At 38.0% G+C, this 25,917-nt stretch overlaps 1 long non-coding RNA gene and 1 other non-coding gene across 3 annotated transcripts in view; one reads left to right on the top strand and one right to left on the bottom strand.

Annotated features, from left to right (window-relative positions):
* Positions 1–25,917, bottom strand: part of LOC122231455 — a 125,350-nt gene that overhangs the window by 87,106 nt on the left and 12,327 nt on the right. The window lies entirely within an intron of this gene.
* On the top strand, positions 13,182–13,284 carry LOC122231578. Its single transcript, XR_006208840.1, has one exon. It is a non-coding gene; the product is annotated as a U6 spliceosomal RNA (small nuclear RNA).

The raw sequence follows: 25,917 nt of genomic DNA, 5'->3' as shown, positions 1-25,917 counted from the left end.
CCTTTGCCAACTCCCTAAGGAGCAACCTTAGAGTCGACTACAGGCTGCAGCAGCTGCCTGCCCACTTTCTCAGCAGCAAAAAATATGCTAAGCAGTGATAATCAACAGGGAAGAGGATCAAAAGGTTGAGGGAATGATTAAGCAAGATACCCTTCCTTCTAAGTATTAGTTTTCTGTAGAGGTCGTGAATGATGGAAGCCTGGGGATCTCCAATTTCAGTCAATTACATGTGAAACCCATCTATTCTGCTCCTTCTTTGGGAGGACCCATTGCTTTAGTCTTCTGGGCACACTGACAACAGGAAAACCATTGAAGTCAAGGCAGATTGCTTCCAGAACCTGAGCCTGACCAAGTACATTTCTGTCCCTTCCAAACCATTCACAACAAATAAAAGCCCAGGAGCCCATGGAAGGAGACCAAGACAAGATCAGGAAGATTCTCAATCTGTTATGAAAGGGGAAGCTTGGAGTAAGACCTCACCTGGAAGTTATGATTGGTATGAGCAAGATTACACTGAGGGAAGGTGACTGACTTTCATCATAGAATCTAAGCCTCAGGAGGTGAGACGTGAAAGGGAAATGGCTCTCATTCTACAAACACTAGTTTGGAGTCTTGTCTTGCTACTTCCTAGCTGTATGAGCCTGAAGACATTATTCAACTTCACTGAAACACACTGTTCTTATCTCAGTGAGTCAAATATGTTTCTTGTCCTATTTATTTATAGGGTAGTGATGAAGAAATAGTTGGAGGATTATGATAATTGAAAATAAAATTTATCCCATACAGTTTCATTTAATTTTTATTACTATCCTGTGAAGTAGTAGTTATTATACTTTTTTGTTGGGTGAAGAAATGGGACCAGAGAGGGCAAGTGATGTGTCCAGTGTGACCCAGCTGATAAGATCAACAGAGTCCAAGTCTTTATTCAAAAATTAATTGTTCTGGAGCACCTGGGTGGCTCAGTCAGTTGAGCTCCCAACTTCAGCTCAGGTAATGATCTCGCATTCCATGGATTTGAGCCCCACATCTGGCTCTGCGCTGACAGCTCAGAGCCTGGAGCCTGCTTCTGTGTCTCATCTCTGTCTGCCCCTCCCCCACTTGTGCTCCATCTCTCTCAAAAATAAATATAAACATAAAAAACTATTTAAAAAAATGTTCTTTCAATTTCACTCTATCAGCCTCTTCAGGTTATGAAGTTCTTAAACTCGTGGGCTGAGCTCCCCTGGTAACCCTAAGTACCTAATACATTTATTACATAGTAGTTAGTCAGTAAAGATTTGATAAATAAATGAAAAATGTTTTAAGTATGGAAAATGATTGAGCTCAACCTACCTACATAAACAGTGATTTGGTGCATCCTATTGTCAGACACCTTTTTTCCTATTAGGAGTTGGGAATTCAAAGATGAATAATATTTACTTCCTGGCCTTAAGGGAGTCACAGTAATGAACACATATAGAAACAAAATCCAACTCCCACCATATTCCACTTTTAGTTGACTTCTGCAGTTTCACACGATACATGGACTCCATTTTGAATGCACGCTGCAAGTGTCTACAGTGACTTCTCTGCTGGTCTTTGATGCTTAGCCAGAATCGGGAGTATGGACTCCTTTAGCTTGCAGAGTGTGAGCCATGGTGAGCCGAAAGAGCAGTTTTCACTTACTGATTTAGAACTGTTAGGTAAGTAATGCTCCAGTCCCAAAGTTCAAATTTCAGAAGGTATGTGGAACCAAATATTTGCCATGCTTTTAAAGCCAGATTTTCTTTATGGTTTACCTTTGTTACGTAAGGTTAAACATCACTACATTATTCAAGAAGGGATGTGACCAGAGTCAAGATTTCTAAAGGACTCAAAATTCAGGGAATTAGAGAAATCTCTAATTCTAATTCTAGACAAGCAAAAGTAGTGATGTTACTACTTAATGGAAAAAGAGGTAGGTGCCTTTGGTATCAACACAGACAGCAAGGAGACTCTGGTGTTGACATATCTTTAGAATGCAAATGCATCAAAAGTCAGGGAGTAAATGCAGAAAAAGTTGTGAGTGCCTGTCCAATTAATGATTATGGAAGAGAGGTATATGGCCATCACAGTCACTGAAGATTTGCCAGACTTACAGAGAAGTCATGTCTTATTAGGTCTCCTTCTTATCTAGACAGAATATCCAATAAGGCTATCAAATCTCTTGTTCAAATTCCAGGCTCACCAAACAATTTGTAGGAATAGAAAAATATTTTAAGTAAATAAGCCTTTTTAAACATATGTATTTTCTTATTTCCCTTGGCCTTTGCTCCATTTAGTCAGTCAAGCCATTCTGCATCCATTGGCTCAAGTAAGGGATGACACCAAAACAAACAAAAAAGGATTCATTTTTTGGCTTTGAGTTTTAAAAGTCTCTCTTAGCTGGAGAAACAGAAAGGACTCCCTGTAGATTTGGCAAGGGGTGGGCAGGGCACAGGATGAGAAATGCCAAAGCTGTACACCTCCATGACAAAAAGTCCCCTAGGCTAGGAGGAGGAAGACCTTGGAAGGGAATTAAGGACTGTGTCAAATGCAGATACTTGACAAAGAAGGGATTTCTTAGGCTCAGAGATGGGCTGAGGAGATACCAACCTCCCACACAGACTTGTATGATTCATTTACATAAGGGATCTGTAGCTCAGGGAGGTGGCCAACATGTCAGAAAAAAAATGACTGCAAAGCTTATTTACTAGCAAAGTGGCTGGCATACAGTGGAAGCCAATGATCACTAACTTAGTAGGTTCATATCTGGAAATACTATGAGCTTTCAAATTCTATATTTGGGTACCAGCCCTGAAGACAGTGGCTGAAGGAAGGTGCCAAGCCAGCATTTGGTTAATACCGCTAAATGATGTTCCCCAAGAAACTTTACGTATCTAAGGGAAATCAGCTAACAGCAGGGAAGAACCAAGTCACCCTTGTAAGTTTCCACTTTCTTACTTGTTACAGCTGCTGTGAGAGGACAGTTTCTCTGCTTCTGGTATCTCTCTAACCTATCCACAGTGCATGCTGTACAGAACTGAATATACAAGTAATGAGTATCATTCTTATCTCTCTTCCAGGATTCATGGGCTAGAAATAGCCATTAGGCAGTGGCTAGTGAGTAGCCTGTAGTGCCCACAGTGCTGCCTCCTGCTCAGTAAGAGGCTTGCCCTAATTTGAGGATTTTAGATACAGTGAGCAGCACCTAACAAATAGCTGGATATGATGGTCGAGGCTTTTAGTGCCTTCAAGTGTCACAGGCAAGTTGACAAGGTTGAGTTAAGATAGTTCTGTTCAGTGCCATTTCTGAAATCAGTGTGGCTCTAGAAAACTGAGAACTTGAACCGTATGTAATCCAAATGGGAGAAAATAAACCTCCTCCTTCCTCAATTTGGAATAATGCTTCTATAGAATCTATAACTGTGGCACATTTTATGAGTCTGACATACCAAACCAGAAACATGCATAAAATATGCTACATAACTCAAAATACACATTAAAAGGTCTTCATAAAGTTGAAGCTAGGAGAAATCCTGAAATATATCATTTTGTTTAATGAATTTCCCCATTCATTTCTTCTAGACTACACTCTCTGAAGGGAGTGACTGTGTATTTTGAACTTTTAAACTCCAGAGCCCAGTACATTTGGCATGCTAGATGCCAAATATGTACTCTAGTCAGTGTTTGGTAATAAACCTAAGTAAGCAGACACTAATTTGTGTACTTTGTGAACTTGAATTGGTTTTTCCTAAAGCAGAGTACTAAGAGTATTTTGGAACACTCCCTTTAGTTTGGTAGAAAATAAATTTCTGGGAAAATGCCAGTGGAGATACACAGTTCTAGATCAGGATATTAAAGGAGAATCATACGTATACTCAATCAGAACACCGAGATGTGACAACACACAGCATCTCCACTACACTCATATGGTCCATCACTTTTGGGGAAAAAATGTGGTATAAGCATGAGCACAAAGATGGAATTACTCAATTCCGCTGGAGAATGGGGTCTTAACAAATCCTTAATGAAGCTGACCATGAAGTGATTTTTTTTTTAATTCAAGTTAGTTAACATACAATGTAGTCTTGGTTTCAGGAGTAGAACCCAGTAATTCATCTCTTATATATGATACACAGTGCTCATCCCAAAAAGCGCCCTCCTTAGTCACCCATTTAACCCATCCCACACACACACACCCCTCCAGCAACCCAGTTTTTTCTCTGCATTTAAGTCTCTTATGGTTTGCCTCCCTCTGTGTTTTTATCTGATTTTCCTTCCCTTTCCTTATGTTCATCTGTTGTGTTTCTTAAATTCCACATGAATGAAAACATGGTATTTGTCTTTCTCTGAATTATTTCACTTAGCATAATACACTCTAGTTCCATCCGTGTTCTTGTAAATGATAAAATTTCATTCTTTTTTGTCACTGAGTAGTGTTAAGTGATTCTGGAAGATAAGAAGGTGTTCATCAGCAGTGAGGGAAAGGCAGAACAGCACTACAAGCTAAGGCAGCCAATGGATGCACAGTGGTATGGAAACATGAAACAGCCTCAGCTATTTGAAGATATACAGAGTTTAGAATACTAGAGTTTTAGGTTCAGTGAGTATTGAGGAAAAGTCTGCAGTGGTGTAAACCAAGAGACCAAAACTTGTAGGATTCCATATGACAAATTAAGGACTTAAAGGTATGGACAATGGAAAGTAATTGAAGTTTGGGGAGACAGTGCAGGAGAATCTCATGATGAGATCTAGGTTTCGGGAAAATCACATCCATCAATCGAGAGGATAGACTGCAATCCTGGAGGTGGAAAGAATCAAACTTATTCTTGTGGTATTCCACATGAGATGTTGTGAGTGTAAACTAAGGCGATAGGGAAGGGAAAGGAGAAAAGAGAATGGACAGTTTCAAATTCCTTAATTAATAAGCAAGTAGAAAATATGGGTCTTCGGTGTGAGAAATGAGGATCAGGAGTTGGCTAGGAAGGTTTCATGTTTATTGCTTTGGGTAATTGAAAACACAAAAGTGCAATCTACAGAGCTGGAAAATACAGGAAATAGAGCCCATTTTGATGCATGTATATTCAGGTCAGTTGTACACATGCTAAGTTTGGGATACATACATGCCCCCAAGGTGAATACGTAAATTTTGAGTCATTAAATACATCATTTTAAGCAAAATTTGAGTGAATTACACCACCCAAGAAGAATGGATGGGGTGTATCAAGACCTGGGAACAGCAATGTTTTAGGGGTAGATGGGAGAAGAGGAGCCTCTGAAGCATCGTGAGAACAGTTAAAGAGACCAAAGACAAAAACAGAAAAATCTCTTCCTCTCATTTTCTGCCTCACAAGATCTTGCTCTTTTCCAAGTTTTAAAAAAATGACCTAGAGAAAGAAAAACTAATATATTCCAACTAGCTTTCTGAATATGCCTTTTATGGTTGCTTTCCCCCTAGATTAATAAGTTATGAGAAAATGACAAGAATGGCTTTTTTGTTTGGCGGGGGAACACCTGGGTGGCTCAGCTGCTTAAGCGTCCAACTTGTGCTCATGTCATGCTCTCATGGTTCGTGAGTTCAAGACCTGTGGAGCCCACTTTGCATCCCTTGTCTCCCCACCACCCTGCTCGCTTGCGCTTGCTTGCTCTTTCTCTGTCTCTCTGCCCTTCTGCCCCTCAAAAATAAATATTTAACAAAAAAATGCTTTAATTTTTTTTTCCTTAAGAGAAAAATTTGAGTATCATTTCCATTTGATCACTTCTGAATCATTCCCCAAGAAATTCCCAATGACTGCTGACAATAATGCAGTGAAATGCCAAATAGGTAGATGGATGGTTATATGTGTATCTCTGTGCCTATTTACATATGGTTATCACCATGTACATATAATACACACACACTCTCTCTTTCTCTCTCTCTCTCACTTTATTATAGTAACTCACTTGACCCCTCCTACTTGTGACAAAATACAAATGTAATAAGCATAAGGACCCTTATCCTTCAGGAGAAAACATTGCCCTCACAGAAGAGCCTATTACACCTTCCAGACATGAGTTAACAACAACAACAACAACAACAACAACAACAACAGGAGGTAAACCAATAGTAATTTAGTACCTATTTTTTGGAATAACTGTTCTAGTTTCATTTTATTCATTATTTCATTTAATCATCATCTTGAAAGACGTACTGGCATTGGATACACCAAGGATTCAGTTGACAAGTGGGAAACAGTTTTGTGAGGATAATAGCTTTAATACCCCCCATTTCAGACCTGCTTCTTCATACTGTCCTCTCCTCTCAATCACTCAGTTGAACAACAGTCACCCAATGCTGAAACTTAGCCATATGTTTCCAACAGTGGCTGCAAATCCAATTCCCCATGAGACTTTTCAAAGTTAATCAAACCCTTCTCTAGACTTCCTATATAAGAATCTCAGGTGGGTTCCTTGATTCTTGTTTTTCTAAAGCACCACAAGTGATTCGGATACTGAATCAGTATTGGAAATCACTATGATATTCTCAGGAGTTCGAGAAAGTATCTGCTAGGGTGATCTGGAGAGTTATTAAAAATATAGTGGCTGAAGACCCTCACACCCCATTACCCAGATTCTGGGACTTCAGGGACCCCTACCTATAACAAAGGCTTTTTTGGTGCTCACACCTCTAAGAAGCAGAGTTTAAAGAAACCGTGTGATAACTGCTAAATAACCAAGCAGTGAAAGCAGTTATTAAATAGAAATGAAATTAGAATCTCAAAGAGATATCTGTGCCCCATGTTCAGTGCAGCATTATTCACAATAGCCAATATACAGAAAAAACCTAAATGTCCATCAACAGATTAGTAGATACAGAAAATGTGGTATATGCATACAATTAAATATTATTCAGTCTTTAAAAAGGAAATTCAGTCATATGCACTAACATGAATAAACCTGGAAGGTATTATGCTAAGCAAAGTAAGCCAGTAACAAAAAGACATATACTATATATGGTAATATATCAGGTATCTGAGATAGTCAAACTCATAGAAGCAGAATGGTGGTTGCCACCGGGCTGGGGAAGGGGGATGTGGGAAGTTGTTGCTCAATGGGTACAAAGTTTCAATCACGAAACATGAGGAAGTTCTAGAGACCCTGTATAACATAGCGCCTATAGTTAAGAATACGGTATCATATACTTTAAAATATGTTAAGAGACTAGATTTCATGTTAAGTATTCTTACCATTAAAATACACACCCATACAAGAACACAAGGACATTTGGGGAGGTTATAGATATGTTTAATACCTTGATTATGGGGATATTATATGTATATGTCCATACTCATCAAAATGTACACATTAAATACATGCAATCTTTATGTATCAGCTATACATCTATAAAGCTTAAAGAAATTAAAAACATGGTATTTTAAAAGTAAACTGAAAGCAATTATGATTGAGTTTAAACATTCTTGGTGGGATAAATTTGTTAGATCCATATCATCCAAACCTAGTTATAGAACTATGTATTTCCAATTATTTGGATCTAGTTTCTACTCAACTAATATAGTATTTTAAGTTTTCAAAGGCTTATAACCCATCATATTTCTCTGAAGGCATACTTTTCTTTATCAATACTCTTGAATCTGTACCTGTGCACCTGTCCTGATCATGTATTGAAATATGCTTTGTGCTGAGAAATACTGCTTCTGATGCATCCTTCTTTGCAAAAGAATTCATTGCCTCACAAACTATCAGCAATACACTAGGTATACGTTAGACACTGTTCTAGGCAGCATTACCACTAGGAAAAACAGGACAGAGTCCTTGCCCTTGAGTATCTTGCAGGTAGCTTGGGAGACAGTCACGTAAACAGACCAACACATCAATGTAGTCAATGCTACAATGGAGTCATGCACATCATGCTATCACAGCAAGGTGGGAGCAGTACCTAGTTACACCCAGGGAAGTTGGCACTGATTTCATGAAAGAGCTAATATTTAGGATGTGTTTTGAAGGCTGAGTTGGATTACATTTACTTCCTTCTAATTTACATTGTTTTTTTAGTTATAATACACCTAAATTTCAAATATAAGTACAGAATGCACAATGTCACATTTTTAAATTTATTTTAATTTTTAAAGAGAGAGAGAGAGCGTGCACAAGCTGGGGAGGGGCAGAGAGAGGGAGACACAGAATCTGAAGCAGGCTCCAGATTCTGATCTGTCAGCACAAAGTCCGACATGGGGCTCAAACTCACAAACCGGGAGATCACAACCTGAGCTGAAGTCTGACGCTTAACTGACTGAGCCACCCAGGTGCCCCAATCTCAAAAAAAAAAAAAAAAAAAAAAGTCTTAACTCTCTTTACAGGTTCATAGGTAGTTTCCATCATATCAGTGATCTAACTTAAGCTAACAAATGATTACCCTTCTCATCTGAGCAAACATAGGTGTCTAACTGAAGAGACTAATAATAAGCAGCTGATGATGGCATTATTATGTGGGAAAATTGAGACCTTCAGTAAAGCACCAAGAGGAAGAGGCATGATGTAACTTTTGCTTCTTGAATTAAATCCTAACTGGCACTTTTAGAAACATGAAGTTGTTAGATCTATTTTGCCACGATAAACAGAATAACACCTCCTTTCCTTCTCTGCAGAGATGTTCATGTACTAATCCCCAAACTTTTGAATAGGTTAAAATACATGTCAAAGGGCCTCTTTGCAGATAGAATTCAGTTAAGGACTTCGAGGTAGGAAGATTACCATTATCTTGGATTATCCAGGTAAACTCAACAGAATGCCAAAAGTCCTTATTAAGAGGGAGACAAAAGGGCCAGGATCAGAAAGGGGTAGATGATGATGGAAGGAGAAGACAAAATGGTACATTTTGAAGGTGGAGGCAGTGGCTACAAGCCCAGGAATGCATGCAGCCTCTGGAAGATGAACACAGATTCTCTCCTGGAGACTCCACAATGAATCCAACACTGCTGACACCTTGGTTTTTATACCTGTAAGTCTTGTTTTGGATTTCTGATATCAGGAAATTTAAGGTAATATGTTTGTGTTCCTTTAAACCACTAAGTTTGTGGTAATTCACTACAGCAACATTAATAAACTAAGATATACATATATATATATACACACACACATATATATATGTATATATATATACGTGTATATACATATACATATATACATACATACATATACATATATATATACATACATATACATATATATATACATATATATACATATACATATATATACATATATATATACATATACATATACATATACATATACATACACATATATCAAAGCCTTGACAGGACAACTTAAGTTGAGCTCTAAGTATGGAGAGTATATAATCCTTCCTCAGTTGTAACATTTCTATATGAGAGGTCAAAGATTTCCTAAAGAGAATGGAGAAAGGGTAACTCACTCTTGGTCAGAAATTTTGTCATCTTCAGTCAAGCTATAGCATCCCTGCTCTTTTCCATAAATTTTCCAAAGGTATGTTGAGGTCCATTGAACAACACCTGGACTTTGGGCTCCTTAACCATCTTTCTAAAAAGAACAATTTTAACAATTTTAAGAATGAGTTAACTGGGCCTCATTTTAGTAAACTTATTAGATAAACTCACAAGCAAGGGATGACCAATGGTATAATGATAGTCCACAAAACATGGAGCTGGATATTATCATTACCTGAATACCAAAGATACCACCCTTCACCTTAAAGACCTTATACATAAAGGTCAAAGAAAGTGTCAAAGCAGAAATAAAAACCTGGAGGTAAAACCCTAGAGAAAACTAAACCCTGGCACCTTCTGTCATTTTTCCTAGGAACAAGAGCCCTGATGAAGATTTTTGGTTTCAGTAACCCAACCCTCACTGCCAGGTTTCTTAGTCTGTTTGCTAAAATTATTGTTGTGGCATCAAACAGAAGAAACCATCTATGAAAACAAAGGACTCTAGGAAAGGATACCTTTTTGTGATGAGGTTTTATTTAAAAAATTTAGACCAAGATAGAAGTCTTATCTTTTGTAAGGAAGTACACTAATTGTATATTTCATACAAATGTCATTTAACATATTGTTTTTTATATGTCAAACACTGTGTTGGACACTGGAAATAGAACAGTGTTGAAAAATAAAACCTGTCTCTGGCCTCACCAAGCTTAAAATTCAATAGAGAAGACAAAGACAAAAGTACAAAGACGCTGAGAATGTATAAAAGGGAACCCTAACTAGTTTGTGGCTACTCAAGTGTATTAGCTCAGGCTGCCAAAACTAAATAATATAGAATAGGTGGCTTACACAATAGGAATTTATTTTTTCACAATTCTGTAGGCTGCAAGTTGAAGATCAGGGTGTCAGTAGTATTGGTTTCTGGGTAATTTCTCGCTGCCTGACTTGTAGACAGCTGCCTTCTTGCTGTGTCTTCACATGGCAGAGAGAGAAACAGATATAGAGAGGGAGATGGGCAGAGAAACAGAACACTCTCTGCTATCTCTCTTATATAGGACTTAACTCCATCATGAGGGCCTTATTCTTATAATCTTATCTAGACATAATTACCTCTCAAAGGCCCTGTCTCCAACTACCATCACACTGGGTGTTAGGGCTTCAACATATGAATTTTAGGGGGACACAATTCAATCCATAGCATCAAGGATGTCCTCATTTGAAGCTGTCTGAATTAAGGTGACAACAGAATAGAAGTAGAAAATCCTTAGAGTATTCCAAATAAAGGAAGAAGCATGTACAGATTCTAATATGGGAAGGAACTTGATACATTTAGGGAACCAGAAAGGAAGAGCAGTGAGGCTGTAATACAGGGAGGGAAAGAAAGACTGGTATGAGACAAGGCTGGCAAGAGGTGATTGCCCACCATTTTTGTGGCTCTCATTAAAAGAATATGCAGATCTTTTAAAAAATGAAATGCTATCAACAAATTTTAAGCAGGGACAAATTTAATAGGATCTGTCTCTCAATCTCACTGTGGCTTCTATTTGCAATATGGATTGGCATGGGAAAAGAATGATACAGTGAGACCAGTTAGCTGTTCACGTGAAAGATGATCATAATGGCTTGAATTATGCTGATAGCAGAGATGGAGCAAAAGGATACATTCAGAAATATTTAGGAGGTCAGCTTACCCTATACATGAAAGGTAATGAGAGAGAATGAAAATAAATCAGGGTATCTGGCTTGACCAAATGTCAAAGGAGGGGGAGAAACAATCCCTGGCATGGACGAAGTACAGGGTATATTCTAGAGATGGAGAACACTAGAAAAGAAGTAGATTTATCAAGCAGAAAATAATAGAATGAGTTTTACATTTTTTGGTTTGATACTCCTATAAGGCATCAAAGTGAAGTTGCTGACAAGACAACTGGATATATAGGTGAGCAGTTTCAAATAGAGGTTTTGGTAGAAAATGTAAATTTGGGGTAGTTAATAAACAATAACTGATATAATGGAAGTAAGATCACCTTGGGAAAGAATATAGAGGGAGAGTGCTGAGGACATCACTTCGAAGGAAAATATAGCACATGATCAAATGGAACACAAAGGACTCTAGGGCTTTGAACCCAATGTGAATACTTTAGCTTGTAGATGGGGAGGGCAACGCCACTAATAAGTTTTTTAACATTATGCCTTCCTTTCTCTTACCAAGCAGCCCCATGTTACCTTCAATTCTCTAATTCTTTGTCCTTTTGTGTGTGTGGGGGGGGGGGCGCCATTATTGTCTATCATCATCAGTCAGGTATGCAGTATCTGCCTCCTTTCATCTTGTTCAGTGAAAGCAAAAGTTGTAATTCCCTCTCCTTTCCACTTGCAATTCACCAGTTCTTCTTGACATTTTCCAAAAGTCCACCTTCCAAATAAAGTTCCTGATCATTAGAGAAGCAACTTACCCAACAATACATAGCTAATATAAGTAGCTCTCTGTAACAAGCTACCAGCTCATTATGTTGGCTAATAAATAAAATCTATCCAGTCATCATGGAAACCAAAAATCATTTCTAAAGGGAAAAATCTAACAAATGAACTACGGTAAATATTTTCTGTAATGAATTGGATGTAGACCCTGAAAATTGTTTCTCCACTGACTTCCTAACTGTTGAAGGTTGGGTTCACCATGCCAAAGCCTGCTTATTTTTCCCTCAGTAACACAGCAATGACTAGAATGCCAGGTCCTCTAGAGACTGGAGAAACCTCAGTGTATAGGTTTGAGGCTAGATCGTGTTTGTAAAATAGGAATTGCTAGCTCTTCTCCAGTCAGCACGAATATGAAGCTTCCCACAAGTAAGAGTAAACTCTCCACAAAACTACAGTTGTGAAATGGTTGTGCTCCTCTGGACTGTGTATCTCCTTTCTCTAGCTTCTTAGCAGAGGCTTCTCTGCACCTCTCAGTCACCACCAAAGTGACTATTAGTCAACCAACAAAGACAGTCATGTACCATTAGCAAAAACACATTACTCCTTTAACCTACTGCTTTACAGACAGCATGAGATGTCTAGTTCAATTGGAGGCTTAAAAATAACCAAATATTGGGGAGCTTGGGTGGCTCAGGAGGTTAAGCATCAGATTCTTGATTTCGGCTCAGGTCATGATCTCACGATTCATGAATTTGAGCCCCAAATCGGCTCTACACTCACAGTGTGAAGCCTGCTTGGTATTCTGTCTCTCCTTGTCTGTCCCTCCCCTGCTCATGCTCTCTGTTTCTCTCTCTCTCAAAATAAATTACCTTTAAAAAAATCACCAAGTATTTACTGATTGCCAAAACAAAAAAAGAAAACATCCCAAGGAAATACATGACACTTTGGACTATTAAGAAGCATAAACTAACTCTTGATTTCTAGAAAATAGTAACTTATTGATGGCTCAAGACAATTATCTATCACAAGACAATAGGTTAGAAGGCCAATTAAGCTTATGCATTTAAGATAGGGTGGTTAGTGAGAGCTCTTGGAGAAGTGATTTCATGTGTGGTATTTGTGTTCTAATGACTAAGATGTCAAGAGGCAGGGTGAAGGGAGACATACAGGTCAATCTGATTAGTTAAGGACAATGTGGTTTTGCAATTATGGATAGCAGGAACTAGGTATGTGTGTTTGAAGCAAAAGTATTGGGTTATAGGGCTGGAGGTTCCATTGTCAGTATCATTTATTGACAATCCTGTGCTCACTTCAGCAGCACATATACTAAAATTCGAATGATACAGAGCATATCAGCATGGCCCCTATGCAAGAATAGCACACCAATTATTTACTGACAATCTCTACAATACCATAGCCATGCTTTTTGAACATATTTTGTATGTTACCTACCAAAAAAATGGGGCAACCACTGCCCATTTATTACAAAGTATTAATTTCAGAATACATTTTGGTTCAAATACAAATAGGTTCAAAATATATTTCAATACATTTCAATCCAAGCATGAATGATATAAAGCTCCTTCTAATCCTATCTTTCCTGTAGCAGTGAATTCCGGTACTCAAATGGAAAAAAAAAAAAGTCTAGCATAATTTATACTAACAGATGTTTCCAGAAAAAATCCACATCAGTGAAAGCCTAGGAAAATAACCAACTTCAAAAGCTTTTAACAAGCAAGCTGAAAATAAGAAAAGTACTATGAAGTGATTTTTTTTAAAGAACAATCATACTATGAATCACTTGGGACAAAGATAATACAGTAGTCATAGTAGATGAAAATGAATGGAGAGGAAACAGCTCACCAGAGAGAAAGCAAGTACTTACTAGAGGAAAGACATCACTATAAAGCTGCACACAGAGAACCCCAAGCCTGACTAAGGAAATAAGCAGGAAAAAGTAAGCAGAAGGCAGAAATGGTTCACCCCTGCTTCTAAGACAAAAACAGACTCCAGTGGAACAGAGAGGTCACTCAAAGCATCAATCACTTCCAACTGGGAATACCTATTGAAACAAGCAGACAGTAAAGTGCCCAGCCATCCTGGTGACTTATTTCAGAACACTTCTTCCTATGTCAGTCTGCCATCTTCCCAGCAAATTAAAGGACACATGAGTAATTTTAGGGCCACAAACAACCTCAGACATGGTTGCTTTATCTTGAATTTTTGGAAAGGTATATTTCCACCATTCCAGTTTTCATAAATGTAACGTTATTAAAATTTAAGTGTGTTGCCTTGCAGACATTTATCATAAATGATGATTTATTAAATGGTATAATATAGACCCTGTTTTCTATATAATAAGAACTCTACAACATCCCTGTATTTCAAAGCAAACTATCTAAGAAACTGAGGTCATGGGCATAGTTAAATGTTTTAGCCCTTTTCCCACAGTACTCAAGAGTGTTCAGAATGCTTGATACTTTGGCATTAGTTGACTCTGAGGAGTGTACACATGAAAATTTAGTTTGGCCCAAATTCTTCCAGTAATCTCTATCTCTAGACTTGCAGTATGAAATAATTAAGAAAATGAACCATTAACTTATTCATCTCTTCAATAAGCATTTATTGAGCACCTACTATTAGGCAAGGCCCATTTCTAGACACTAGAGATACAGAGATAAAAATCTAATGGAGCTTACATTTGGTGGGCCAGATGTAATTATAAATAACAGTATGAGGAATGTGAGAACACATCAAAAAATAAAACTGCAGCATATTGCAACCAACTGAAGTATATAATTTGCCATCGTATCTTCAAACTATCCTAGGAGTGTTAGGGCTTAAGTAAGTTGGGGACAACAAAAATTAGAAAGTGCCTGCTGATCAGACCTGGAGAATGTGCCAAATGTGACCTTTGCCTTGACATTTGCAAAGTTTCCTATTATCTTATCCTGACAATAGGTTATGAGTCTTGGTTTTGAAAACATTCCAAGATGTAACTTTAAAAACTCAAATAAAATAACTTGTTATTCACTTCCAAGACTTTTAGCACTTCATTTTAAAAAAGCCAATGGAGAGATTAAAAGGAAATAGTTCAATTTTTTTTTCCCAGAAATTGCTATGCCAAATCATTTCTGGAGATAATTACAGACATGATTTCAGATATTTGGCATGACACATTGTTTCAGTAAAAATCTAGATAATAGGGTGTAATAATGATAGGTTTGCAATAGTTTTAAGTCAGATTTGCTTATATCATAACCTTCTAATTAATTTTTTGAAATATTGATCTGGAACTCTATTAAAGTAGATATAAACCTTATCAAAAACCTTACTTTTATTTTATGAAATGGATAAAAATTGAGTAGGTTTTTTTGGTTTATCTTTTTAACCTAAAACAAAATAAGACTTTCCGCATGTAGATCAGAAGATGGCAATAAACTCAAGTATTTCATTAACTGACAGAGGTAAATTTGGTTGCTACTTCTGTCAATTTCTGGTCTCTTCTTTACCTCTCCCATCCTCCATGGTTCAGGACTTTTCTTCTTCACAGCCACATGTTTTGGGGACTCATCTCTCAGGTGCCCATCTTCAAAGTCAGGGTGCCCAAAGTGAGGAACAAATCCTTTTTGCTCAAGGAGAAGCTCCAGGTTTTGAGTTCTTTCCCGATTGTAGGTCACCACACCAGGGGTGAGGTTTATGGTGAGACTGTGTCTCAGCCTTTCCTATCTACTTCTATATGGTTTCCTTCTCATGTGCCTGATACGAAGGGGCTGCTTCACTAGTTTTTTTTCAGTTTGGTTTTTTTTCCCCCCCAAAGCAAATTGTTCCATATATAGCTATAGATTTGGTGTTTGTAGGAGGAAAGTAGTTCTGGATCTTCCTACACCATTATCTTGGACCAGAACCTTGAAATTGATCAAACTTTACTTTTTACATTCTTTCCTGCTATTCTTGGAATCATCACTTGGACACTTTATTACCACTCCTCTTCATCTCCTGCAAGTGATTTGATCCTTTATGAAAAGATAAAACAGTTGTCTCATCAGTCAGGAATCTTTTCCGTATGTCCTTTTTTCTTTCTCTCTCTCTTTTTTTTTTTTTTTTTTTTTTTTTTTTTTTTTTTTTTTTTTTTTTTTGAGAGAGCAAGAGAGAGAAAGAGCAAGAGGGGAGGGGCAGACAGAGGGAGACACAGGATCTGAAATAGGCCCCAAGCTCTGAGCTGACAGCACAGAGATGGATGAGGGGCTCGAACCCACAAAACCGTGAGATCATGACCTGAGTCAAAGTTGGATGCTGAACCAAGTGAGCCACCCAGGCATCCCTGTCCTTTATATAAACATTGCATTCTTAAGCACCTTAGTCAACATTTATATCCTGTAACATCAGTCAGCATTGATGTTTCACTTTCTCTTCTCTTTGGAGGCATTTTAACAGCAATAAAAAATGATTGTAACATTCATTTTCCTTTTCTTTGCCTAGTGAGTTTTCGCTTTTGTAGCTGGAGACATCTGGGCAAACAAATATCTACCAACCTGCCTAAAGCTTCTCAGTGTCAGCTTCCCAACATAAGGGAATAGGGTAAATGAAGACAAACACATTTGTGAAATTTCTCTTTGTGCAATACTCCTCCCCTCTCAGGATGAAGCCAAATGAGGAAGAGAACAGCCCAATCACTGATGAAGACCTGAAGCATACTGTAAGAATCCAGGATTAATAACCAGTCTCAAAGTCAAGAGCCAGCTTAGTCAACCCAAAACTGGGGTGCTAATTCCAGAGGCCCAGTGTTTGTTAATGGGGGTGCTACTGACATTCTGGGCAGACAGCTGTGCATGTTGTCACATATCTTGCTGGGTACTTAGCATCCCTGGCCTCCTCCCACTAAATGCCAGTAGCATTGTCCAGTCATTACAACAAAAATGTGACCAAACATTTCTATCAGGTGCCCAGGCGGATGGCACTGCCACCAGGTATGAACCTCAGTGTGAGGTCGACTGTGATAGGTGATAAGGATGCCTGGTGGAGACGTCAGAAAAGCCAATGGTGAGAATAATAAGCATAGGGAGATAGCACACACACTGAAGGGCATTCCTCTGATAGCTTGTAATGCTATCCTGCCTGTGAATTACCCTAAATGGTATCTAGGATCACTGAAAGTTTCCAAAACAGAGGACATACCCCATCTTTTCTTTTTAAATGTCTTCAAAATAAATATTTTACATTTCCCTATTAATTGATACGCGGCTCTTGTTTTCAGATTTGAGTTGCCTTTATAGGATGCTGGTTGCTTTACATAATTTCTCATTGATCCAAAGGAATTGGAGCAACCTGTGAAATTAAAGGATATGTTTACCACTCTAATCCTAAAGTCCTTCAACAGTAACATTCTCCTTCCTTAAGGACACCTCCAAATGACACTAGAAATGAAGGAGGTGTCAGTACCAAACTTCCTGAAGCAAATATACAACATGATCTTAAAGCATGACACCTCCAAGCACTAGGAAAACAGCTTCTTATGGGGAAGGGGCTTGTGACTGCAATCACAAGAAAAGCAGAAAGGGAAAAAAAAGTGCCTGTGGAGCATGTCTGCTCCCTTCTACAATCAGGGAGTTAGGTTTTTTTTTTTCTTCCTACAAGTCAGAAAGTGACAAGACATGAGAACTAACACGAGGGTGAATAAGAAGGTTAAGAAAAGGCACTGCCATGGTTATTTGTGATAAGTAGGGAGAGGAATCGGAGGAGTGTGGAAAGACAGCACCTGAGGACTCCGCAGCCCAGGAGACAGAAATGCCTGCTCATTCCTCTTTTCAGTGGTTATGAATGATTTGAGATTGATCTTTGAAATATGCAGTCTTATTGTTTGAGATGTTTTTAGTAAATTATATTCATCTTGATTCCCTTACAAACAATGATAGGGGGACAGAGGTACATTCTGTGTGCCTAGACTTGCCCTTTCTGGGCACTGGAATCTTGATTGGTTTATTTAACTCAAGTCCTTCTTAAGATCACAAAAAATGTCGTGGAGGATGAAATCCACACTCCTAAAGAAGAAATATATACAGAACTTTTAAAGAGTACTTACTGTTAACAGATAAGCCAGCATTCTTCTATTTCTCCTCACTGATTACTAATGATGAAGTCCTATCCTTAACCTACACGGGTGTGGTTGGAGCAAAAATTCTAGCAGTCCAAATTTTTGACCCCAATTATCAGTGCCAGGATGTTCACCTCTTACTTCAAACAACTTATTTAAATCATAGTCTGACTCAAAATGTCGTTTATTTGAGTGAATGAGCTCTTACCAGATTTCTTCTGCAGGCCTTGTTTCTTTCATTACCCTGAGCAGAATCTAAGTAGCAATGGAGTGATGCTAAAATGTTCTGTGTCTGGGTCTGCATTCACTCTGTAGTACAATCTGTGCTCTGTGGCATTTTAAGTTCTCGTGGCAGGAAATTGTAAATTGTGCAGAAACATAGGTACCCTGAGACTTCTTGTGGCAAAACATTATGCATTAGCCTGGTGCCTGTAAGCCCGAAGAGGATTGTTTCACCACTTCATTACAAGTATAGTATTCAGAACAATGGCACATACAGGAGTCTAAGCCATTTACACGTATGATACCTGTATTTTGCAGTGGGTTTCCCCCCCCAAATCAAAACACAAGCTAGGATAAACACTCACTTCCTCACTTATCAAATAAAGAGTTCCATTGCTATAGACAATTGTTGGAGAAAAAAATTCAAATGGCCTCATAATCTGGTATTAAAGAGTTACCTTAGTCAAGCATTTTCTGGTTAATATTGAACCATTTTATCTTTAGGCTATTAAATCTTACAGTTATTGACTTGTCTGAAGTGGGAAAGAAAACTTTATGGTCTCTAGGCAATCATTAAATTCTCATTTATAAATAGAAGGTAAAAAAGTGGTGATATGATCATGGATTGAATAAAGATAATTTTATAATTTATTTTTCAGTTTAAGTATAAGAATCCTCAGGGCCATTTAAGCATTTAAGCTTTGAAATCCTAAGGAAATTCAGAGGCGCCAGGGAGGCTCAGTCAGTTAATCATCTGAATCTTGATTTGAGCTCAGGTCATAAGTTCACAGTTCATGAGTTCCAGCCCTGCATCAGCTCTAGACTGACAGTGCTGAGCCTGCTTGGGATTCTCTTCTTCCTTCTCTTTCTGCCCCTCCCCTGTGCACTCTCTCTCTCTCTCAAATAAACAAAGAAAAAGAAAAAAATGAAGTACTAAGGAACCTCAAAATCACTGTCAGCAATGGGTAGCCATTTAATGTAACCCTGACCAACAAACTTTTGACTGAATACACACACACACACACACACACACACACACACACACTCTGCATTCATTTTCAGTAACACTTTTTAAATTACTCAAAACAAGGTAGATGATGTGAGTACTGCCTTAAGGTTTTATTCTGATCCTAACCACCATTATTCATTGTTTCCATTAACAAATCTAGATGGTGAAACAGAAAGCAGAGACATTAACCTCACAGAGACCAGTACTCTAGCTAATGTTGGTTGCTTACTAGAGGGAAAATATTTTATCTTAAATGACTTGGAAAAGTTTTCCAAGTATTCAAATAACAATTTAATGAGCCAGATTTCCGTAAGCATCTAATGATTTTATAGCAGGTACAAAGGAAGAAACATTAAGAAGACAATCTAGAATAATATTTAACGCCATGGACATCAGAGTCAAATGAAAGGACTTTAATTCTTGGCTCTGCATATTACTGGCTCTATGAGGTTAGGAAAATTGCTTAGTTCTTTAAAACCTCAGTATCCCTATCTATAAAAAGAAGATAAAAATACCCATCTCAGAGGATGATTATGTAGCCCAGCGCCTGGCACATATTAAGTATTCATGACCTGTAGCTCCTCTTATTAGCAGTGAAAACTACCACCACCATTCCATCAATCCTTTTGGGATACAATGTTCTAGGGAAGTATTTAAAGCTCCACTGGCCAGAAGGACTAAATAGATTTTCAAGTCATTACCAGAGAGAAAACTTAAGCAGTGACAGAATGATTCAATGATATTCAACAGATTCAAGAAAAGACACTCCAGTTGGACATTCAATTAAAGAAATGTCACACATTTTAACTGAGTGTCTACTATTCACTATTCACATTTGCTTCTGGAGATTTAAAGACCAGTAAAGCAGGGAATTCTTGCATGGAGTGAACAGTCTGGATAGAAAGCTAAACTCCCCAAGCCTTCTGGGGGCCTACATGTTTATAATAAAGAAAAAATATGCACCCACTCTTTGTCGAAATTCAAGAAGAAACAAAAATATCTTTTCATTTTCTGTCATGTATTTTCTACCAACCTATTATGGCTAGTAAATGTGAAGGAAAAAGAAGGAAAGTAGCTAGAAGTTATTTTATTTTTAACAAGTTTATTTATTTAGAGAGAAGGAGGGGAAGCGCACACACGGGAGAGGCAGAGACAGAAAGGGAAAGGGAGAATCCCAAGCAGGCTCCATCCTGTCAGTGCAGAGCCTGATTCAGGACTTGAACTCATTAAAGTGAGATCATGACCTGAGCCGAAACCAAGAGTAGGACACTTAACTGACAGAGCCACCCAGGTGCCCGAAAAGTTATTTTTGTTAAAGGGAAATTCTAGAACCTGTGTCTGTCTTGGAAAACACAGTAAACATGTGTTGGTGCCACAGGCAGAAATTATTTGGATGGACCACAGCCACAATTCATGAGATTATGTATATTTGTATTTTCTCTGTATAATATTGGAATGTATCTAAAAATAGTGTTAACATGAAGGAGCCAAGTCATTTCATTTGCCAAGTATTTATCATCACCTTAATGGAGCAGTTGACTTGGTTGGCTACCAGTAACGTCCAGAGGTAGAAACACACCGTTCAGGACAGTATAATAAACAATGTTTAATGGAATATATTTATGACCAGTAGTCTTCACATGCAACCTTTTCAAATACAATCAAATCACTAATGCAAAACATCAAGCATGTTAAAGTATACTTTTGGATTATTAAGCATTAAGTACAGTTTATATGAAATCAAAGTTTTCAAAAATATTCATCTTTAGGATATCTCAAGTTTCCAGGAGGTACAGAAGCTCAGATTCTCACTCATATCTCAATAAAGTTAAATGCTTCCAAGAATGCTACTAAAATGAAGAGACTAAATCTCCAGTAAGGAAGAGGAGTTATGTAGACTCTAAATCATGAACTTTTCCTTTTCCATTTATTTTCAGTTATACAATGTCCGATTCATATTTTAGGTTCTGCTGTGCAAGAGATACGGAGCACCTTTAAAAAGACACTGAAAAGCACCATCTGTTCATATTGAAGAAAAAAATTAACTTCTTAATCATAAAAATTGCTCTCTAAAGAAGTACACTGGAAACATCCGGATGTGGGGTTATAATTAAAAACAAAGCAAAACAGCCTCCCTTAAAAGAAGTGAAATGCTTAATTCAAACTTACTGGATAGTTGATAATGAAAGTGAAAATGCTGGCATCTATAGATATTGTAAAGTCTTGGGATTTGAATTTTATCACTGACCATCTGGTTATATTCATACTTAGAGAACAATCTTTAAATGGCAAAAAATTCATCAAAAGTCTAAAAGGAGTTTATTACCACTGGGATGTCTCTATTAATTCTATATCCCTTCTGATGTAGATTATTTAAGTTTCAACTTGTGACTTTATGTTAATACAAAGGTTTGGGGCTTAAAATTGAGTCTAGTCCAGCCCACTTAATCAGGATCAAGAGATAGTCATTAAATAAGTTTTTTTGTTAAGTCAGGGTCATGATAATAATTTACCAAATACCATTCTTTGATCACTACATTTGGAAAAACTGGTCTTACAGTTAAATTACTTGCTCATGGTCATGTTTCTAGAAATCAGTCAAGTAGTAATTCAAATCCAGGTCAACCTGCCTCCACACCCTATGTTTTTCACTATAGTAGATTGTCCCCCTAGGGTTAAAATTAAAGGGACTTGTTTGTCTCTCTCAATTTCCTTAGCATGACCACTACATCTGATATAACTAGCATTCACAATTATCCAGCATTTAATTAATTCAAATCTCCTCATATCAATCCATTAACCTGAAAGGCCATCCCTGGGTGTTGAAAGTTTCTCTGAAATAGTATCAATAAACACAACAACAATGAACCATTAGCTCACTCACGTATTTCTGTTTTTCTTTCCTTTTTTCCTCCCCTAATGATAGCGCACCCCAGGCTGATTATTAAACAAGGATGTTACTTGTACACATATTTTGCTATTGTTTAACCTCTTTTACATTTCCAGGAGATGAGGCTTGTTTCATCTTAGCTTCCATCCCACATCTCCATCTCAATCTCTAAGAAAGATCATTAGCCATCCTCTCCCTCCTTCACTCTTTCCAGGAACATCAACTAATCCTGACTGGCTCTGCTTTCATCTAAATCCTTCTGTCCCGTGTTCAACAGGGAGGCAGAACTGGTAACTAACATGCATGTGTCATCCAGAGCTCCAGTTCTGATCCACTGGTCAAGCTCGTCTTGACTATAGCTGAAAAGCTTCTGAGGTGTATCTGGGTGAGTGAGACAACTAAATTTTATTGTCTTCATGGAAGAGGGAAGACCGGTAATACATACGTCTTTATGTCCTCAGCTCAAGGCATCAAAAGTCTCAATTCAAATTCAAGAGTTCTCAGGGGCCACTTGGGTGGCTCAGTCAGTCAAGCATCTGACTCTTGATTTCTGCTCAGGTCATGATCTTATGGTTTGTGAGATCGAGCCCCTCATTGGGTTCTGCATGGACAGCATGGACCCTGCATGGGATTATCTCTCTCCCTCCCTCCCTCTCTCTCTGCCCTTCCCCCACTTGTACTCATTAACTCTCTCAAAATAAGTAAACATTTTAAAACAATTCTCAGGAGTAAACAACAGGACACATTAAAGTTCCATATTCAAATCACAAATGTTTATATAGATATATTTCATGGGGTCTAACTACTATAGCTTATTACTGATAATGGTACAAAAAAAAAAAAAAAAAAGACACTGATCTTAATCTCCGTAGTAACTTAAAAAGGAGAATACAATAATGCTATGGAGTCTAAGTGGCAGGCAGTGGCCAAGAGAACAAATGCTGTCAGGATACATTAGATGGCAACATACCCAACTATGGAATTCTGTCAAGAGAGCTACGGAACTCTGAAGGCTGGAGAAACATTAACTGGTAATATGATAATTAGCCAATATTATACAAAATAGACATTCCTGTAGACAAGAAAAAAATGGGGACAACAGAAATCAGATTTTGGTCAGAATAACCCCACCACTGACACTGTTGGAACATAACAAGGCCAATAGGGGATAATATAGTAATGACAGTATCTCATATTCCTTAGTGCTGAACATGTGATAGGCACTATGCGATCTAATTTTTTACAATGACTCCATAATTTGAGAATTATTATCTTTTTAGAGAGGACAAAAGTGAAGCTTTGAAAGGTTAAATAACTTGCTAAGGACATGCTACTGGTAAACCCTAAAGGCAAGACTGGAATATTATGAACAGCGATCTTCCAAAGCAAAACACTTATTGTTAGCCATCATGTTAAGGGTGCTCAAGAATGGCATGCGTAGCTACCTCCTCTGTTTTGATTCATCCGTACCTGACTTGGGATTGATCCCAATACTTACACCAGACTCCTGCTTACCAAACGATAAGACAGAAGGAAGCAAACTATTTCGCCTACCTCAGGCAATAGATTCTAATCTGACCCTCCATCTACCATTGTACCATGGGATATTTTATCTCAGTTTTCTCAGAGCTACAAGGATAGTAAAATGAACAATAGTACATAGGACAAAGACCCAAGATAGAGCCTAATGCACCTGGGTTTAAATCCTAGATTTACCACTTACTAATGATGTGACATTGGGGGGAATTCTTTAATGTCTCTGAACTTACAAAGTGTAGATAATGATTTCTCTATGGAATGGCTACGCAGGTTAAAGAGAAAAAAAAGTCAGTTGCCCAGTACAGTATCTGGCACATAGCCCAGGCCCATAATCGCTCATCTATAGTTCTTACAACCTAATGTGCAAATCAAAGCATATATGAGGTTTTTAGGAAGGTAAAAGATGCATACACCATGCTTAACACCCCAGTAAAGTCTGAGATGGTAGCCCATGAGGAAGAGTTTTGTCATAAAATATATGGATATTCTCATAGTAGAGTGACTAGAGACCTTGAGTAAATAGCTACTTGTTTTTTTAGTCCAAGTTTTCTTGCCAAACTAGTCTGCTGAAAACTTATGAAACCTTTTTTTATTTTCTAGGTAAATAAGACAAAATGTTAACAATTAATGTATATAATTTAAGGGTATACAGGATTGATTTAGCTATTCTTGCTGTTTTTCTAAGCTCCTTTGTTTAATTAAGTAAAAAGAAAACTTTATTTTCAGTCATTTTTGGATATTGGATACGTGGTTAAGATACTATGTAAGAGTTAACTGGTAGTTTCCCTGATCCCAAAAAGTTCAAAAGGCACAAGTTACTTCTTGGGTATCAGGCAAATAACTGTACTGTAGAGTGGTCAGGTCCTCCAGGATACTGCATTTTGGAATGCTGTTTAGTCATAGCTTCGTCAGCATCAGAACTTGAATAAGAAAGTCACGCAGACAATTCTGTAGCAATCTGACGTATGCTTTCTTCCCAGAGGGGACATCACAGACTTTGTTTACCTCCCTCTCCCCAGACCAACATTTTCCCCCAAGTCCTGAATATGCCTGAGAAGACTTGTCATTATGTTTTTCCTGCTCTGAGTCTAGACTCCTCCCCACACCTACCACACTGAAGCCATTGGCAGGAAGAGCCAATGACAGCCCCATCTCGACAGATCATGCCCAACAGTTTCACAGCAAGCCCACAGGGGCTTTACTGAAGATCTGTCCCAAAGCTGTCTGTCTTTTCCATCTGGACTGCAGACTGAACTGAAGACAGGGGCATGTTTCAGGGCAGGAAACATGCTGGACTTCAGAGGCCAGCATGCATAGAGCATCTAGCCATCCTTGCAAAAACTCAGCACATGTCACACTGGGGGGCAGAACAGCGGGTGCGCTGTCTGGAGGTCTCCTCCTGGATTGCTGGTTGCCTAGCAACAAGATCCTGCCTCTCTCCAACTTCAATTCTTAGGGCTTTGGCTTAGTCACTTGTGAAACCCAGACTTTTTCTTACCATTCCTCACCCAGGTTCCCAGAAAATGCAGGTGCTTCAAAGTTCTGTATATTGTGGTTATTTTAGCTGTGTGGTGACAGCATATATCTTGGATTTCCTTTTGGCATCCTAGCTGTAAGTTTTCACACACCAGCACTTCCCTAGAAGTTTTAAATATACTATACTATAAATATATTAAAGTAATATACACTGTTGGTTTTCATTTTGAACATATGTACATATCAGTAGAAGACTGAAGTTTATACCAGAAAATAAAGTAACAGCAGCATTCTCTTCATGGTAGGAATGTGGTAATTTAAAAACACAGACAAGCAAATAACAAAACACCTATAAAATGTGCCCTAATTTTATAATAAGGAGAAATATTAACATGATATGTATTAGGAGTATTACCATCATTCAACATTCAAAAGGTACACACAGTAACAAAGGAACAAATACATGCACATATACACATGACACAATTTTAACTCTATACATGAGGATAAAAATGGAAGGAAAATATCAATGTTTAATTAGAATGAAGAGAATTATCTCTCATTCTGTAGTTTTTTTTTTTTTAATGTTTATTTTTGAGAGAGACAGAAGGAGCATGAGCGGGGGTGGGGCAGAGAGAGAGAGGGGGAGACACAATTCTAAGCAGGCTCCAGACTGAGCTGTTAGCACACAACCTGACACTCACAAACCTGGGGATCGTTACCTGAGCAGAAGTCGAACACTTAACAGACTGAGCCACCCTAGGAGCCCGTGTAATTTTATTTTTAAAATAGTATTAATGAAAAACAA

Source organism: Panthera tigris, chromosome D1 (assembly GCF_018350195.1).
Source record: "Panthera tigris isolate Pti1 chromosome D1, P.tigris_Pti1_mat1.1, whole genome shotgun sequence".
In the NCBI taxonomy this organism is placed as follows: Eukaryota; Metazoa; Chordata; class Mammalia; order Carnivora; family Felidae; genus Panthera; species Panthera tigris.
The sequence above is the reverse complement of the archived record's forward strand: the minus strand, read 5'-3'. Positions and strand labels throughout refer to the sequence as shown.